General features: G+C 49.5%; 1 long non-coding RNA gene across 2 annotated transcripts in view; it reads right to left on the bottom strand.

Moving 5' to 3' along the window:
* The window catches only part of LOC102990479 (uncharacterized), an 18,703-nt gene extending 9,608 nt beyond the window's left edge, over window positions 1–9,095 (bottom strand). Inside the window, exons 1-2 of one of the 2 annotated variants that reach the window (XR_002890994.3) lie at window positions 9,016–9,095; window positions 8,051–8,225 (exon numbers count right to left, since the gene is read on the bottom strand). This is a non-coding gene — a long non-coding RNA (uncharacterized lncRNA). Of the gene's footprint in view, window positions 1–8,050; window positions 8,226–8,303; window positions 8,409–9,015 lie in introns of those variants that run through there. The other variant, XR_008618699.1, reaches the window with a different exon arrangement.
* Window positions 9,096–16,846: the final 7,751 nt, after the last annotated feature.

Below are 16,846 nucleotides of genomic sequence, written 5' to 3'. Positions count from 1 at the left end.
AAAACAAGCAACCCAATCAAAAAATGGGCAGAAGACCTAAATAGACATTTCTCCAAAGAAGACATACAGATGGCCAAGGGGCACATGAAAAGATGCTCAACATCACTAATTGCTAGAGAAATGCAAATGACGTATCACCTCATATCAGTCAGAATGGCCGTCATCAAAAAATCTACAAACAGGGCTTCCCTGGTGGCACAGTGGTTAAGAATCCGCCTGCCAATGCAGGGGACACGGGTTCGAGCCCTGGTCCGGGAAGATCCCACATGTCGCGGAGCAACTAAGCCCGTGTGCCACAACTACTGAGCCTGCACTCTAGAGCCCGTGAGCCACAACTACTGAGCCAGCATGCCACAACTGCTGAAGCCTGCAAACCTAGAGCCCATGCTCCACAACAAGAGAAGCCACTGCAATGAGAAGCCCACACACTACAATGAAGAGTAGCCCCTGCTCTCCGCAACTAGAGAAGAGCCCACACGCAGCAACAAAGACCCAACGCAGCCAAAAATAAAATAAATTAATAATGATTAAAAAATCTACAAACAATAAATGCTGGAGAGGGTGTGGAAAAAAGGGAACCCTCTTGCACTGTTGGTGGGAATGTAAAGGCATACAGCCACTATGGAGAACAGCATGGAGGTTCCTTAAAAAACTAAAAATAGAACTACCATATGACCCAGCAATTCCACTACTGGGCATATACCCGGAGAAAACCATAATTCAAAAAGACACATGCACCCTGATGTTCATTGCAGCACTGTTTACAATAGCCAGGTCATGGAAGCAACCTAAGTGTCCATTGACAGATGAATGGATAAAGAAGATGTGGTATATGTATGTCAGAAAGAGAAAAACAAATATCGTATATTAACGCATATATGTGGAATCTAGAAAAATGGTACAGATGAACCTGTTTCCAAAGCAGAAATAGAGACACATAGAGAACAAACATATGGACACCAAGGGGGGGAAAGGGAGGGCGGGATGAACTGGGAGACTAGGATTGACATATATACACTAATATGTATAAAATAAATAACTAACGAGAAACTGCTGTATAGCACAGGGAACATTACTTAGTGCTCTGCAGTGACCTAAATGGGAAGGAAATTCAAAAAAGAGGGCATATACGTATACATATGACTGATTCACTTTGCTGTGCAGTAGAAACTAACACAACATTGTAAAACAACTATACCCCAATTAAAAAAAAAAATCAAGACTTGACAGCTTCAAACACCGGAATAACAAAATCATACTGTGGATCCTGCCATAGATATTTGGCTAGTTTGTGGGAATGCTTGAAAACTACACGCAACATGCAAATCACATGACAACCAACAGACGGCCCTCCAGTGCTGTCCATTTTCCTGATGGGACCCTTCAGAAACCTCCATGGGGGTCTGTGCCATCTCCTGCTCTTCCAAGGGGATCACAGGATGAAAGAGGGTCATGAATGAAGCTTTCCAGTAGACTGACAGTGTGAACCACTTCTTGGACCATTGAAACTCCCTCTCCGAGGATGTGAAAAGACAGCCTAGCATCCATGCTGTTTCCAGGACTCCTGGAGATGACTTCTGAGACAGAGGCCAAACCACAGTGCTCAAGTGGTGGTGTCAGAAAAGGTTTCTCCTACCCTCTAGAGGGTGAAGAAATGTTTAAAACATCCAGTTTTTAAAACTCCAGGAATCTGAGACAATGATCTCCAAGTTCATGGTCTTAGAAAGAATCACTAGACTTAAAAACAACAACAACAACAACAACAAAACCCTAAATGTCAAAAGGAGGGGGTGGTAGAGAGAATGCTAAAGCCCTAGATATTTCCTTGTTCTTTTTGTTCTGAGTGTAGATAGCCAACTGCCGAGTTTTGGTGGCTACAATGGAAGAAGGAAGAAGGTGGGTCTTGAAGGCAGTCCATCTGGGAGGGATCCCAGCTGGGCCCTTTCTTAGCTGTGTGAGCTTAGACAATTTATATAACCTCTTAAGCTTTAATGTCCTTATCTGGCAAATGGACATAATAGAATCTGCCTGATGTGAAAACTTAAATGAAAGAATGCATGCAAACCCTTAGCTCACTGCTTGGCACACAGAAGAATCTAAGGAGGACACGTGTTCTGTGAAAGGGGGAGGGTAGAAGGTGGAACAGGATGAAAGCAGGTATCTTAGGAAGGTGTCACGATTGGGTCAAACCCACTGACAGCAAGCTCCCTGAGGTTCTGACTTTGTCCTACTCATCCTTGAATCTCCAACACCCAGCATGGGCCTTGTACAGAGCTGGCACTCAAGAAATGTTTGTTAGACTGAATGGAGCCCTAGCTGGGCCTGAGTCAGCGAGAGGTTTGCAGAAGGGAAGGAAGGCAGGTGAGAGAGAAAGGGACACAGAGTGACAAAGCCTGAATGATGGAGATTCCAGACGATAAACGCTAACTTTGCCCTGTCTTTAGAGTCCCCATAAAATTAATGGACTTGAGATGGAATAGTTTCAAAAGTGTTTGGGGAGCCAGATGGGAAGCTTATGTCACTGTGTTCCCTTGCGAGCTCAAAATAATGGGTCGCGTTCCTGCCTGCGGGGGAAGGTGGGCATCCTCCACCTCTCTCTGTCCATCACTGCTGAAATGGAGCCTTCCCATCCTCTCTGCAGATGCCTTTTGGAAATGCTACCTGCTCTTCGAGGCTGTCCTGGGTAGCTGGGGAGTAGGGCAGGTGGGGAGAAAGTGCTGTGAGGTAGAGCCAGGCAGGGAGAACTAAACGTTCCAGCCTCACAACAAAAGACACATCCCACAACCCCTACGGGAAGTGAACGCAGCACCAAAAGCTAACCAAATTCTCGGGCTGGGCGCCTGAGGGTATTTTAGGTCTTAGCTGCACAGGAAAGCTGTCAGAAAACTGTGAACTGCTCTGCAAATATAGCGATTTGTTAGTTAATAGTGTGGGGAGAAGAAAACGACACCAGACCAAGAGATACAACAGGGTCCTTCCACTGCTTTGCAGCTCACCCCGTGTCAGACAGGGCCATCAACCTCTTTGGACCTGAGTGCTTCACCGACAGAACAAGGATAGCTTCCTTGACCCCACCTGGGTCAAAGTGACCCCGTGCTTTTCTGTGCTCCAAGCCACATAGCCCAGATTTTTATGTGACATGTGTTTTGCTCTCTCTGGCATGAGATTTTTTTCTGATATTTCAGTTCATTGTTTGTATAGCTCTTGACTCGGCCGATTATAAGCTCCCTGAAGGCTGGGATTGGTGGGAAACACAGTCAAGAATTATTCATTTTCAAGCATCCACTTAACCAGCGTTGACTGAGTCTACCAGGCACTGTGCTAAACTCGAAGATGATAGTGCTGAGCTACTCAGGTACCATCCCTGCCCTTTGAGAGTGTTTCTTCTGCTGGGGAGAATGGATATTCATGATAAAATAGAACAGACCAAGAAAAACAGAGGCAGAGCTCCTGCATCGCACAACTCCAGGGGGCCGAGTCACAGAGAACACAGTGTGAGTGATGTTCCTCAGATTGTGCAGGGCAGCAGCCCTGGTGTCACCACATTCCCGGGGTCTGGCCTGCTGCCTGATGCTGCAAAGACTTGTTAAAGAGCAAAAGAGGATTAAATGAGGGGTCTTCTCCAGTGTGGTGACGGCTTTTAATGTCTGACTGTATCCATTTTTCTTCCTGCACACACCTCCTGGCCCCTGTGACTAAATTTGCCCAGTGTAATGCCAGCAGAAGTGCCAGGATTCACTTTTTGGGCTGGCAGGGCGGGGTGGGTGGGTGGTGCCTGACCCCCTCCAGCTGTTTCTTTTCCTGCTGCGGTGACCAAGGCAGCTATAAGATGATGGATTCTATCACCCTGAGCCCCTGAGAGATTCTGTGGAGCAGAATCCTCATTGGCTAAGAAGCATTTATAAAATAAGCCTTTGTTACGTTAAGCCACTGAGACTGTGGGGTTGTTTGATACCCTGGCATAGACTGATCTATTCTGACTGATGCTCTCACTTTCCTGTGAGTTGGGTCATGGGGCCGTTTATTGGACCAAGCACAGAGGTGATCAGTAAATGTTAAAAAAAAAAAAAAACTGAGAGGTGGAAGAGGAATGTACATTGATTAGTAAGTATTATCAGTGCCTTTTACCTCTGCTGGAATTCCTCAGCTCTTAGGAAATGTGCTCTGTGGGCCCTAGGCCCCGGACACAATGGCTGGATTGTTCATTTCCAATAGGTGGGTTTCCTTTTACCCCCAAGGCCCTCTCTGTGGTAGGTAAGGTAACGCTGCCTTTTCCACATAGAAAAAAAGCACACCAGCTTCTTTCCATTGATGCACACAATCTGGAGGAAGGACATAATTGAGGAAAACTCCAGGCCCCCAGAGTTGGAGCAGTTGGGGTCTTTGCCTACCCAAGCCCCGCAGTGTGGCTCACACAAAACAGAGACACTTGCAGCTGTGCGGTGACCACAGCCAGAGGTAAGGACCAAAACACTCCATCCCCACTGCCACAGACCCACTTCCTCACACCAGGGGTTCTCAAACTCTGGAGTGTATTCGAATCACCTGGAGCGCTTGTTCAAACACAGACTGTCAACCCTCATTCCCAGAGTTTGTGATGCAGCGCTCTGGGGTGGGGCCTGAGATTTTGCCTTTCTAACAAGCTCCCCAGTGATGCTGATGCTGGTCCAGGGAAATCTATTTTGAGAAACCATTGCCTTAGATGGATGTTCTGCCTCTCAAAGTCAAGGATAAAAGCAATACCTTTGAGAGGAGCCCTATAACCTGCTATTAGCCTTAATGATACAGAAGGAACTCTTTTTTTTTTTTTTTTTTTTTTTTCCAGATTACCCAATTCAGTAGAGAGGAAAGGTTGAAGAAAAGATAAGTTTCAGGGAGGAGAAGGCCTGGGAAAGAATCCAGTTGGAGGACTGTTGTCCAGAGGGGAGGGCTGATGGGTGTCACAAAGGAAGGTCCTGGGATGAGAGCCAGAAGGAACCTGGGTGCTGAGGTAGCCAGAGAAAGGCAAGTTTGAGAGCTGATCGCTGGGTAGTGAAAGAGAGCACTGGATTTGGAGTCGGAAAACCTGCATTTCTCTCCCATAAGGCCTTGCAGCTACTGGCAAGAGACAAGATAAAACCACTCTGAATTCAGTCAACGCTGATCTAACAGCTCTCGTGGGTAGAGACTGCCAGTTTTCTGGGTGGGTAAGCCCAGTCCATGGCCCTATGCCCAGTGCACTATTTGTACTGGGCCTGAGACCCAGGGCAGGAAGCCACCAGGCACTGCAAAGCACTCTAGCAACCTCCTGCTGATTTATCCATGCTCCCGGCAGGATTGTCTGTGCCACGGGTTAGCGTGGGCGGCCGTGACTCACCCAGCCTCGTGGGGAAGCAGATGCTGCAACTGCAACCAGCGCTGCCACGGAAACAGGCTAAATCAATCTCAGATCCCTGTAGGGGCAGAGAACAAGCCACCTGCCGCCAGGGAGCTGGGGCTGCTCGGGTGGTGTTCTGGGTTCAGACACCAAATTGGTGAGCACAGCCCGAGCTGTGCTGGTCACGGAGCCGGCTGGAGAGCCGGGTCGGGATCAGCAGCAAAGAGGCTGGTGCAGCGACTAGAGCATGTGACAAGCGGTGGACAGATTCCCCACCCCTGCTGCCTGTGTCTGATGACGGCAGCAGGGTTGGGGAGTGGGGGTGGGGGGGACAGAGGGCCCTTGGGCACTGGATGGACCAGTTCACGCAGATCCTGTTCCTGAATCTGGGGGATGTCTGCGCTGATTCGGGGTGGGGGGTGGGGGGGAGAAGAGATGTGAACCTGACTGACTCTTGACTCTCTTTCTGCTCTCAGATTTGCTAAGACACAACTGCTATGAAGTTGCTCCCTCACCAGATGATGTGACCACAAATACACCCCCAAGAAGACGAGGAAACGGAGGCCAATGACCTAAGCAAAGTCCCACAGTTTTCTGAGGCAGTCAGGCTGGGCTCCCGATATCCTGGGCACCAATTCTCCATCATTTGCCACTAGACACTGCATCCCAAGGAAATAATTCGATGGGCCTTGCGGGATTTGCTTTGCCTTCAATATCTGCTCTCTGGGGCAGTGGGTGGTGCCATTAATAACATACTCTGCTCTTCCCAAGAGCTACAGTGAGTCTTTAGCCAGCTTTCCCCACCTTCATCAACTCCTAAGCCAGGCGATGAGTTTCCACTGGCTCCACCAACCAGACGGAGGAAACCCCAAGAGTCTCCAGGTTCGCCCAGTATCCCATCATTATGGCATCTTGGGAACAGAGCCAGAAGTGGGCCCCTGGGGTTTTCAGGCCAGACCTCCCTGGGGCGGGGGCGGTGAATGTCTACACTCAGCAGTCCCTCCTGGTGACTCTTGGGCCATTTCCCTACTTGTCCCCTCTATGGATTCCCAGCCGAGGCTCACAGCTGGCTGTGGTGGCTTCGGCACATCTTCAAGCCCTGAGGTCCCCAGGTCCTGTGCAGCATCTCCCCAGCCCCACTGCAGCCGCTTCAGACCTTCTGCTTCCTTGAGCCCCACGTCTGCAGAGGGTGCTGTAAGGGACCTTCCCCTTCCGTTTCAGGGGTGGGGTGAAGGCTACCGGGTGGGTCTCTACCTCCTTCCTGCCTTCCTCCTCCCTTGTCCTGTTTAAGGAAAATCCCTTCTGCCTTCAGGATGCCTTCTGCGCCCTGTGTCTTTGATCCATTAATTATCTTTCTCCTAATGATTCAACTTCGGCTTTTCTGTGAGCTCCTCCTCCTCAGTCTATAATCACGTTTCTGTCTCTCCTACATAAAAACAGCTAAACCAAACGTGTGTTCCACTCTGGTTACTCTCCTTCCCTAACTGCAAAGCTTCTTCTCAGAGCAGCACTTTTTCTCTCTCCTCTCTTACCACCCAAGGGGTCCAAATTTCTCTCTGTGCTGCCTGGCACCTCTGCTTCCTCCCCTGCTCAGTTCCCCCCACTGGCTGGCGTCCACCATGGGCCCATCAACACCTGGGGCTGTCTCAGAGGTTCCCAACACGTCTAGTCCCCGGGGTGCCAGAGCGGGCTGGGCTTCAAGCAGGGGAGTAGGGAGGGGAGGGCTCCCGACCCTCAGCTGCACCTCTTCTCCTGAGCCCCAGAGAAGCTGTACTTGTGTTCAAGGTTTCCTCAACGGTCTCCTTCAGCTCCAACTTTGTCCTCCCTACCTAACCCCCACTGCCAAATTGGGCGATACACCAGCTCACAGGACCAGCCAAAAGGAGGGATGTCAAATCACCCCTTTATCTCCTCTGGCCTTTCCCCTACCAAAAATATTTTATCTTCCCCAAGTTACAGAAGAAAATCTCCCTTGCATGGAGGCTGGGCAGCAGAGACCGGAGGGTGCGTACGGTGGGGAGAAGTGTATGGTGGGGTGGAGAGGACCAGGCTCCTGCAGAGGTGCTGATGGCAGGAGCTGTCTGTCCAGCCACCCTGAGTCAATTCTTGTGGAATGGGAGAGAATCCTCCCAAAAGGACCTTTAGGGAGTGGAAGGAGAGGGTCTGATTCTCAGTCTTGGAGCTGAGGGGTAGGCTTTGACAGATGTGAAAGATAACTTTTCCTTTGATCAGAGTTTATAGCTAAGAACCACCAGGAAAGAAGGGTGGGCTTGTCTCCCGGGGAGGCCCCGCTTGTACCAGATTTGCAGGGTCTGATTTCACGGTGGAGGACACCTGGCCTCCCTGTCTGAGCACTCTCGCATCTCCTTGAGGGGCCAGTCTCACCATCGGCCTCCTCCCTTGGGAGCGTGCGGCCCAGCCAGAGGAGCCTGGGCTCTACGGGTCCTGAGAGCCGGCTCCCGCTCGAGTCAGCCCACTGCGGGGGCCTGAGCTGAAAGCGCCTGTGCTCTCTGTCGGTGCACTTGCCCGACGCAGAGGCTCTGGACTCCAGGTGCTGCCGGCAACGGCAAGGTCACTCTGTGACGCCAGAGCTCAGGTGGTCAGTTGGCTCTCCCCTGGCTTTTGGGGCCCGTCTCCCGTCCCTGAACCTGGCCTGCGCTTCTGAGAAATGCGCAGAACGGCCAACATACTTACAGCCTCACGTAGATTCTTCCCAAAGCCCTTTGATATCCACCAAAATGTAGCCGCTCGCATTTCAAAGGGACCTTACAGCCCAGGGTTCAGCCCCCCTCATGCAGGACTTCAGTCAGCTGATCCACCTGTCTTGAGTGGTTCCCAGAACAGAAGGCTCTCTGCTTGATTAGGTGGCCTATAGAAGGGACTTTGGTTAATGGAAATTTCTTCTTGATTTTGACCTAAAATCTGCCCCCTTGTGACTTCCACCCACCTGGTTCTGTTCTCTGGTCCTTGGAAGAAAATGTCTCCTCAGTCATCTAATTGGTCTCACAGTAGCCAGAGGAGGTGAGGATGGAATTATTGGCCTCTTTTATAGAAAGTGCCTGCCTGGGGAAGTTAAGGAGCTTTGAAAGAGATACAGGTGGAATTGGAGATACAATCCAAGTGCCTTAACTTCCCAGACCAGTTCTCCTGCCATTACTCTGCATTTCTTAATCTTTGCCCATTATTGTTGAGTACCTACTGTGTGTACCTGGAATACCAGGTAAGGGTTGGAGGCATGGGACCCCTGGAGCCTCTCCCCAGAGAGTCATTGATTCCAGCGTTCTCTCTCTCTCCCTCTCCCTCTCTCTCTCTCTCTCTCTCTCTCTCTCTCTCTCGCTCACTCACACACACACACACACACACACACTCAAAACACCTGCTCAGCCAGCAGACTGGGTGGCCTCACCTTCACCCTCTGAAGTTCAGCCTAGAAAATCAGCCTTCTTCCTTACTTTTGGCTGCTCCCCACCCAGCACAGGCTGACAGGTAGGAGAGGGAAAATGTAGAGAAGCTGATTTTAACCACGGGAGAGCCTGAACTTGAAAGGAAGAAGAAAGGCCTGAAGAGGAGTTTGAAAATGATAGCTGTCAACACTAGGCTTGGAAAGACGGCGGCACAGAGAGCTCGTGGGTGGGTGGGTGGGTGGGAGGGATGCTCACCGGTGCCAAAGCTCAGTCGTGTGGCAGGAGGTAGGGACGCAGGGCCGGGGCTGCCAGAACTGCAAACCAGAACCGCCAAGGCCTGGTCTCAACAAAGGCGGGCCCTAGCAACTTCCCAGGACCTGGATAATTGGGCCAGGCTCCACCCCCGAGATATGCTTTCATCTTTCTTAAAGGCACAGTGCCCTGATTCAGTGTCCGCTGAGTATCCAGCAACAGCACTAGCACTCGGTACTCTAGGCTTCACTTTCTCTCCCTTGGACGGCAGCACTTATTCTACCGAATCATTTAGGCACAGAGAGACCCAGGCTCTACCCTCTGCAGCTTGGGGATGCAAAAGCTGACCAGAGCGGGCAAACCCAGGGTTTTGACTTTAAGTGTGCCCATTGCTTGACAGTCACTGAGCCCTGGGGGACGAAGTCCTGTAAAAGGACAGCAGCCCTCACTCCTTAATTTGGCAAAGTGGAGGAAAGAGCTGTCCCCCTCAACATGGGCAGATAAAACTGTCCTTCTCAAACCCAGGCATCTCGCTAAGGGGCAGATTGCTTCCGTGGGGCTAGGCCTGGAATTCTGCATTTCCAACCTGCTCCTGGTCGAGGTCGATGCTGTTGATGCCTGAGTACTTGCATCCTTTGGGAGAAAAGCTCTACAGGGTAAGACAGGGTGGACTGAAAGAGGAAGCGTTTGGGCCGTTTCAAAGAGCTCTGGTAATCAAAAGAACTTCCGTAGAGTCCCTGGGGTGAAAGCCAAGTTACTGAGAGCTGAGGATGGGGGTGGCAGCCGGGGGAGGGAGAGCAGATGTCACAGGGTGTGGGACTCCTGATCAAGTGACAGTAGCTGCCCACCTCCCGTCACCTGCCCTCCTCAGGATGTCAGAGGATGTGCTTCTCAGAGGAGCTCTCTGGATAAAGATGCATCCGTTTTCATGCGGGGACGACAGGAGTGTGGAAGCCTGGCCCACTCAGTCCTGCCCAGTCTTGCCTTGAGCTCCTCCCAGCATCAACCAGGCTGCACCTCCTGGGCCTGGGGCGTCGAGGCCTGTCCCCTCTGCTCACCGGGCGTTCCTGGCTCCTTAGCGGCTTTCCACACTTTCCTCCCCTCTCTCTTCCACCCTATCCCATGTCTTCTCCTCCTCCCCATGACCTCAGAGAACACGCTGACCTAAAACAGGGGGTCAGACGTCAGCTCACGCGTTTCCCTGCTCAACACCATCCAGTGGTCCTCACGTTACTCAAACCCTTACAATGGCTCTTGATGCCTCGCTTGACTCACCACCCATTTCTCTCAGCCCTCGTCTCCCTCCGTCTCTGCCTCACAGAGGCCTCCTCGCTTTTCCTCACACACACACCACGCAGGCTCCCGACTTAGGGCCTTTACGTGGTTGTGTGTGGTTAATTCCTTCATCTCCTTTACATCTTTGCTTAAAAAACTTGTACACAAACTTGTACAGCAGCACTGTTCACAATTGCTGAAAAGTGGAAGCAACCCAAGTGTCCATCGACAGGTGAGTGGATAAAGAAGATGTGATAAGTCCACACAGTGGAATATCATTAGGCATAGAGGGGCCTGGGGTACCAACACGTGCTACAACGTGGATGCACCTTGAGAACATTGTTACCTCAAAGAAGCCAGTCACAAAAGTCCAGATATTGTGCCATTTCATTTATATGAAATGTTCAGAATAGATCTACGGAGACAGAAAGTACATTGGTTGCCTATAGTTGGAGGGAGGGAGGAATGGGTACAGAGTGGGTACAGCCAGGGGGTACAGCTAGTGGGTACAGAGTTTCCATCTGGGTGATGAAATGTTCTAAAGCTGATTGAGGTAGTGGTTGTGCAAATCTGTGAATATACTAAAAACCATTTAGTTGTAAATGGGAGTGTAATAGGGAAGAAACTTTGTACTCTAGTACAAGTTAATCACTAAAGGGATGTTGCCTGTAAGCTTAAATTATACATAATGGCTCATCTCTGGGAACCCTGCCTCCCAGGTAATGAGCATTAAGTTAAAATACCTTTGTTTAGCTCACAGGGAAACATCCTGACCAGGCTCACCTGTGAATGGCTGCAGGAAGGAAGAAATGAACACATCCCCTCCAGTCTGGCCAAAACCAGGACTTTCCCCTTTCCCCTTTTAGTATAAAAGAAGCCTGAATTCTAACTTGGGGAAGATGGTTCTTTGGGACACTAGCCCACCAGCTTCTCAGTCTGCTGGCTTTCCAAATAAGTTGCTATTCTGAGGACCCAATAGCTCATCTCTCGATTTATTGGCCTGTTGTGTGGCAAGCAGTGTGAGCTTGGGCTGGGTAACCCTGGGACATTTAGCTCAACAAGAGATGCCTGCAGAAGCTCAGCTTCACCCTCCAAGGGCACAAAGGCTGTGTGAATGCACCACAGCGCCTGCTGGAGGTGTCTCAGAGGTGATGACAGCAACCCGGTGTCGTTCAGGGTCCCTAGAGCCCTGCCCCCTCATCAGAGGATGTGTTTCCACCGATGGCCCTGTGAGGGGGGTTGTGTCAGAGCTGAGCCCACGCGCACATGGGCAGGGATAAGGACACCTCCCCAGCTTGGTGTGGGGTGTCTCTCTCTGAAGAGAGAGCTCAGGAACCCCCGGGCTTGAAGCAGAGAGGGGTGGGGGGACATGACCTTATGTCTCCCCTGCCCCCGCATTCAATGCTCAATCCTAGTGAAGATCATTCTAGGTTTGTTTAAAGCAAAATTATCTATTTTTTAAATGACAGAAGTCTTTCATTTATATTTTATGTAGTTTTAGCTTTAACTTTCAAGAACTTTAAACTTTGGTTTGCTTTATCAAAGAAAGTGCTGCTTGGTGATGAACAAAGGTATGCTTTTCTGTGCAGCAAAATGAGCTCTTTCGGTTGTACTTGGGACCAGAGAATCTGATGTGCAGGGTGGGCACCTTAGGGCTGGCATCGGCCCTCATCTTCTGCCCTGCCCTTTGCCCTACTGTTGTTTGCACTCTCCTTACCTGCCTGGAATATTGCTAGGGGTTCCTACCTCGTGGAATGGCTCTCAGATCTCTCTCCCTCTTCAATTCCTTCAGCCAGGTTCAATTCCCCCAAACACACTCAGGTTATTTCCCTATTAATGGCCCTCCATGGCTTGTCACACAGCGTTCCAGACACTCATCCAGCTCCAAGCCATCTCCTCAGCCTAACAATCAGCTACCATCCTACCTGGGCCTTGTGCCTCAGTCAGGCTGCACTTCTGTTCCCATACTTCATGTTTCCTCTCCTTATGTCAATCCTTTCCACCTGGAGTGGCTTCCCTGTGGCCTCCTCTTCATAGCACCTACTCCAGGAAGCCCTCCAGGGTCTCTCAGTTGACATCATCTTATGAGCTTTGTGCCTCCCTCGTGGCGCTGTGCACCTTCTGCCCAGCTGGAGTCGTTCTCATCCAGGATTTCTCCACAAGGCTGTGCGGTTCTCAAGGCCAGGACTTTTTTCATCCTTCTTTGTAATTCAATACTTGGCACACAGCAGGCCCTCAACAAGAGCATTTAAAGTGGTCTGACTCTGATCCCACTTGTGATTACCAACTAAAGATTCTAGCCACCAATTTTCAATGTGTGTGTTGGTGGGGGGAGGGGGTGTTCCCACACATCCAAGCAAGTCTCCCACACCAGCTGGGCGTCCTACGGTCGAATTCAATTCTGACACTGTCTACCCAGCGATAGCGTCAGATTCCACAGGTTAAGGGCTCAGTCCTATCAGACTGTCCCCCCCACCTCACCACACACACGCTTCAGACGCCACTTCACAAGTCTAGGTTGTCACCCGTGTTTCTGACTGACTGGCTATAGATTGCAGGTTTCAATGACCCCCCTCTCTGGGTTCAATTAATTTGCTAGAGCAGCTCACAGAACTCAGAGAAGATTTTACTCACTGTATAACCTGTTTGTTATAAAAGGATACAACTCAGGAACAGTCAGACGGAAGCGATGCATAGGGCAGGGTATGGGGGCGGGTACAGAACTTCCATGCCCTCCAAGCTGGACAGTCTCCCTGCATCTCCATGTGTTCACTAAGCGGGAAGTTCCCCAAACCCCATCCTTTTGGGTTTCTTTGGAGGCTTCATTACATAGGCATGATTGATGAAATCATTGGCCAAGGTCAACCGATTCAGCCTCCAGCCCCTCTCCCTTCCCCCGAGGCCAGGGGGATAGGACTGAAAGTGATTAGTTCTGGCAACCAGTGCCATCCACGGGTGTGGGTCCAAAGTCACCCCATATCTCTCTCTTCACAGGAAATTCCAAGGGTTTTAGGAGCTTTGTGCCAGAAATGAGGACAAACAACAAATATACATTTCTTATAAATCACAGCAGCACAGTATTAAATAAATGGATGTTGGGTTTGTTGTCTGATCTCTGTCCTGCCCCCACCCCGCCTGGCAGGAAGGGGCACTGGGGCTCTATTTACTTACTTTGCTGTGACCCACAGCTGCCAGGGGCTCAAAGGAGAGTGACTGCTTTGTTATCATCAAGGGCGCTGCTGGCCGGGATTAATGCTGGGGCAGACTCACTGCGGGCAGCTGCCTGCTCCCTCCAGGAAGGGACACAGGTGTGAACGGGCTCCCCTCGACATCTGAGGAAGCAGCCCTAGGAGCTGCAGCCCTATGTCACCATCATCATAACCCTGTCCTGAACTGCAGCTCTCTGCCAAGCCTGGAGGGAACAAGACCCTCCCTCCCTGCTCCCCAGGCTTTGGAGAAGGTCAGGGAGACATGTTAGCTCCACTTCTCTAAATTTTCAGGGGGTTCAGGGAGTCCCTCAGAAATCAGTCTACAGCTCAAGCTGAGGTCAGGTGGTAGGAGTCCACGTTTTAGCACCTGCCCGGGGAAGTCTGGCTGCTTCCTCAGGTGTGAGAGCTGCTAGAAGCCCGCACTTCCTCTCCAAACTCCAAAGGTAGGGATCAGGCTGTCCAAGGAGGGGCTGAGATCTGGGGCCTGATTAGCTTTTCCTAAAGCCTTGGGGCTGGGAATGGGCTCCATATCCTCCACCCCCTTGTCTCCCCTCCACTTAAGTCACATGAGATCAAATAAGTGCTTTCTATAATGCTTAACAGACAGTAGGTGCTCAGGAAATGGTACTTCCTTTTTTCTTTTTGATTCATATGCCCATTTTCTGCTACAATAAAAATTTTGATGGACCGTGTAAGTAACAGAAGACCCAACTAACAGGGCTTAAATGATATATCATTCTCACATAACAAGGAGTGTGGAAGTTCACAGTTCTTGGATTTTTTTGGTAATTCAACAATGTAATCGACATCCCAGGTTTGTGTTCTCTCTCAGCTATCCTTGACGTGTGGCTTCTCATTCTCTTGCTGTGACCTAATAGTCGCAAGAGGGCTGCCACCCCGCTTGCTATCATGTCTATTTTCAAGGCAGAAAGGGTAAAGGGTGGAACCAGCCATGTTTTTTGGTTTTTTTAATCAGAAAAGCAAAAGTTTTTGCAGCAACCCCCCAGTAGAGTTTCTCTTATGTGTCTGTATTAGTTTTGTAACACTGCTGTAATAAATTACCACAAATTTAGTGGCTTAAAACAACATATATTTATTTATCTTCCAGTTCTGGAGACCAGAAGTTTGAAACGGGTTTCACTGGGCTAAAATCAAGGTGTCAGCAGGACTGCGTTCCTTCTGCAGGCTCTAGGGGAGAATCTATTTCCTTGACTTTTCCAGCTCCTAAAAGCTGCCCACGTTCCTTGGCTCATGGTTCCCTTCCATCTCCAAATCCAGCAATGCCTGGCTGAGCCTTTCTCACGCTGCATCACACTGACACTGACTCTTCTGCTTCCTCCTTCCACGTTAAAGGACACCTGTGGTTGTATTGGGCCCACCTAGATAATCCAGGATATTCTCCCTATGTAAAGGTCAGCTGATCAGCAAACTTAATTCCCTCTACAACCTTAAGTCCCCTTTACTGTGTAACATAGTCTCAGTTGCCAAGGATTAGGATGCGGACATCTTTCTGAGGTCGTTATTCTGCCTACCATAGCGTCCTTGGCCAAACCAGATCCCGTGGCTTCCACCAATTGCAGGCGAGATTGGTCAATCAATTAGCCTGTGAAAGGGAGCAGGAGATCACGACTGGCTTAGACTAATCACGTTTTATCATCTGAATCTGGTGTCTTTGTTAAATCAAATCAGGGCTGCATTTGCAAGGAAAAGGGGTGAAGGAATGGATATTGGATTGGCTGCTAGCTGCCTGCCACGGCATGCAGCAGCTGACTTTGGGCAGATTTCCCTGTCACATGTCAAGTCTGCATTTTGTCATTCGATGGGGCGTGAATGTCCCCAGGCTGTACACAAACCCCCTGTGCATTCCAGTGGACTCTAGTTCTGCCAGTGCATTTTCACTCCCTCCCCTGCTCCTGGCTCCAGCCCTCCAAAGAAAGAACCTGCCCAGACAAAATGATTTTCTTGGGCAAAGAAAACTATTCTGTAATGGGCAAAGAGGAGTGAATTAGATGGGAGAAGCAAGGTAGACTTTATTGAGAAAGTGTGTCAATATACCTCATAAAAGTCTGATAGAAGGAAGGGGAAAGAATAGAATCAGGAATGTAGTTAGGAGTTTTCCCAAGGTCTCTGAAGAGAGAGCACAGGAGCTGGGGGCTACAGTCCTTGTCATTGGGTTAGAAAAATGTAAGTAAAGTCATGAGGATTTTGGAATGACTTTGCTTGCACAGTTGATTGTGACTCCACTCTGGAACTCAACCAAATGATAGATTCAGCACTAACTATTACAAGTACCTCCCCCACTCCACTCCTCTCCCCTGGTGCTAATTTGCTAGTCAGTGGTGCTAGTCAGTGCCTGGCAAATCATTAACACTGGTTTCAGAGTCTCAAACAGGTGAACAGCTGTAAAATAGGTATTTGTACAAGAGGATATCTGAGTGCCCTTCCCGCTTGGATAACTGACAATCCTGTCATCACGTGTGGGGTCCACGTCAAGCTCCCTTCTGTACCCCCGGGTGTCTAGGGTGTCACTTATATTCTAAAAGATGGGCTCAGAACACAAAGAAGATGTAATTTGGAACTCTGCCACTCATAGGGTCACTTGACTTCTCTTAGCTTCAGTTTCCTTAAATGCAAATGGCCTTACTAATGCCCACATCAGGGTGTTGATATGAGGATTAAAGATAACATGTGCAAGGACTATGGCCCATAGTAGGCACTTAAGGAATTTCCACTCCTAAAATAAAGGAATTGAAGATGAAACGTGATGATCTGTGACCAAAGGGAAAACGCGGTTGTTCTTTGGGTGGTGACAACAACAAAAAATTATCAAAAGCAAACATCTTGAAATTTTTAGTTTTGGGTCGCAGAAGTATTCAATTTTTTTCTGCTCTATACTTTCCACACTCAAGCTGACTGGTTATCCCCGTATCTGATAACTAACACACGTTTACAGAACAGCACACCTATTCATTGGAAAGGGGAACACTAGCTTGCTTGTCCCCTTTCAAAACACTGCATAAGATTCTCCCGTTCTCTATGACCAGGGTCCTCTGTAAATATGACAAAAGACTCAGGCACTGTTTTTGTGTTTGCAAATTTGTGAGCCTCTTCATTTTGACCAAGATCCCCCATTTGTTCAATATGGTAGCCACTAGACACTGAAATCTAAATAAGTAAAAATTAAGTGAAATTAAAAATTCAGTATCTCAGTCACACTGGTCACATGTCAGGAGCTCCATAGCTACAGGGGGCTGGTGGCTGTCACATTGAGCAGAGCAGATTAGAGAACATTTCCATCACCACAGTTCTACTGGACAGCACTCTCCCAGACGGATTCACCTAGCTTTTAA

This window comes from Physeter macrocephalus, chromosome 11, assembly GCF_002837175.3.
Source record: "Physeter macrocephalus isolate SW-GA chromosome 11, ASM283717v5, whole genome shotgun sequence".
Lineage (NCBI taxonomy): Eukaryota > Metazoa > Chordata > Mammalia > Artiodactyla > Physeteridae > Physeter > Physeter macrocephalus.
This window is presented reverse-complemented; position numbering and strand designations above follow the sequence as displayed.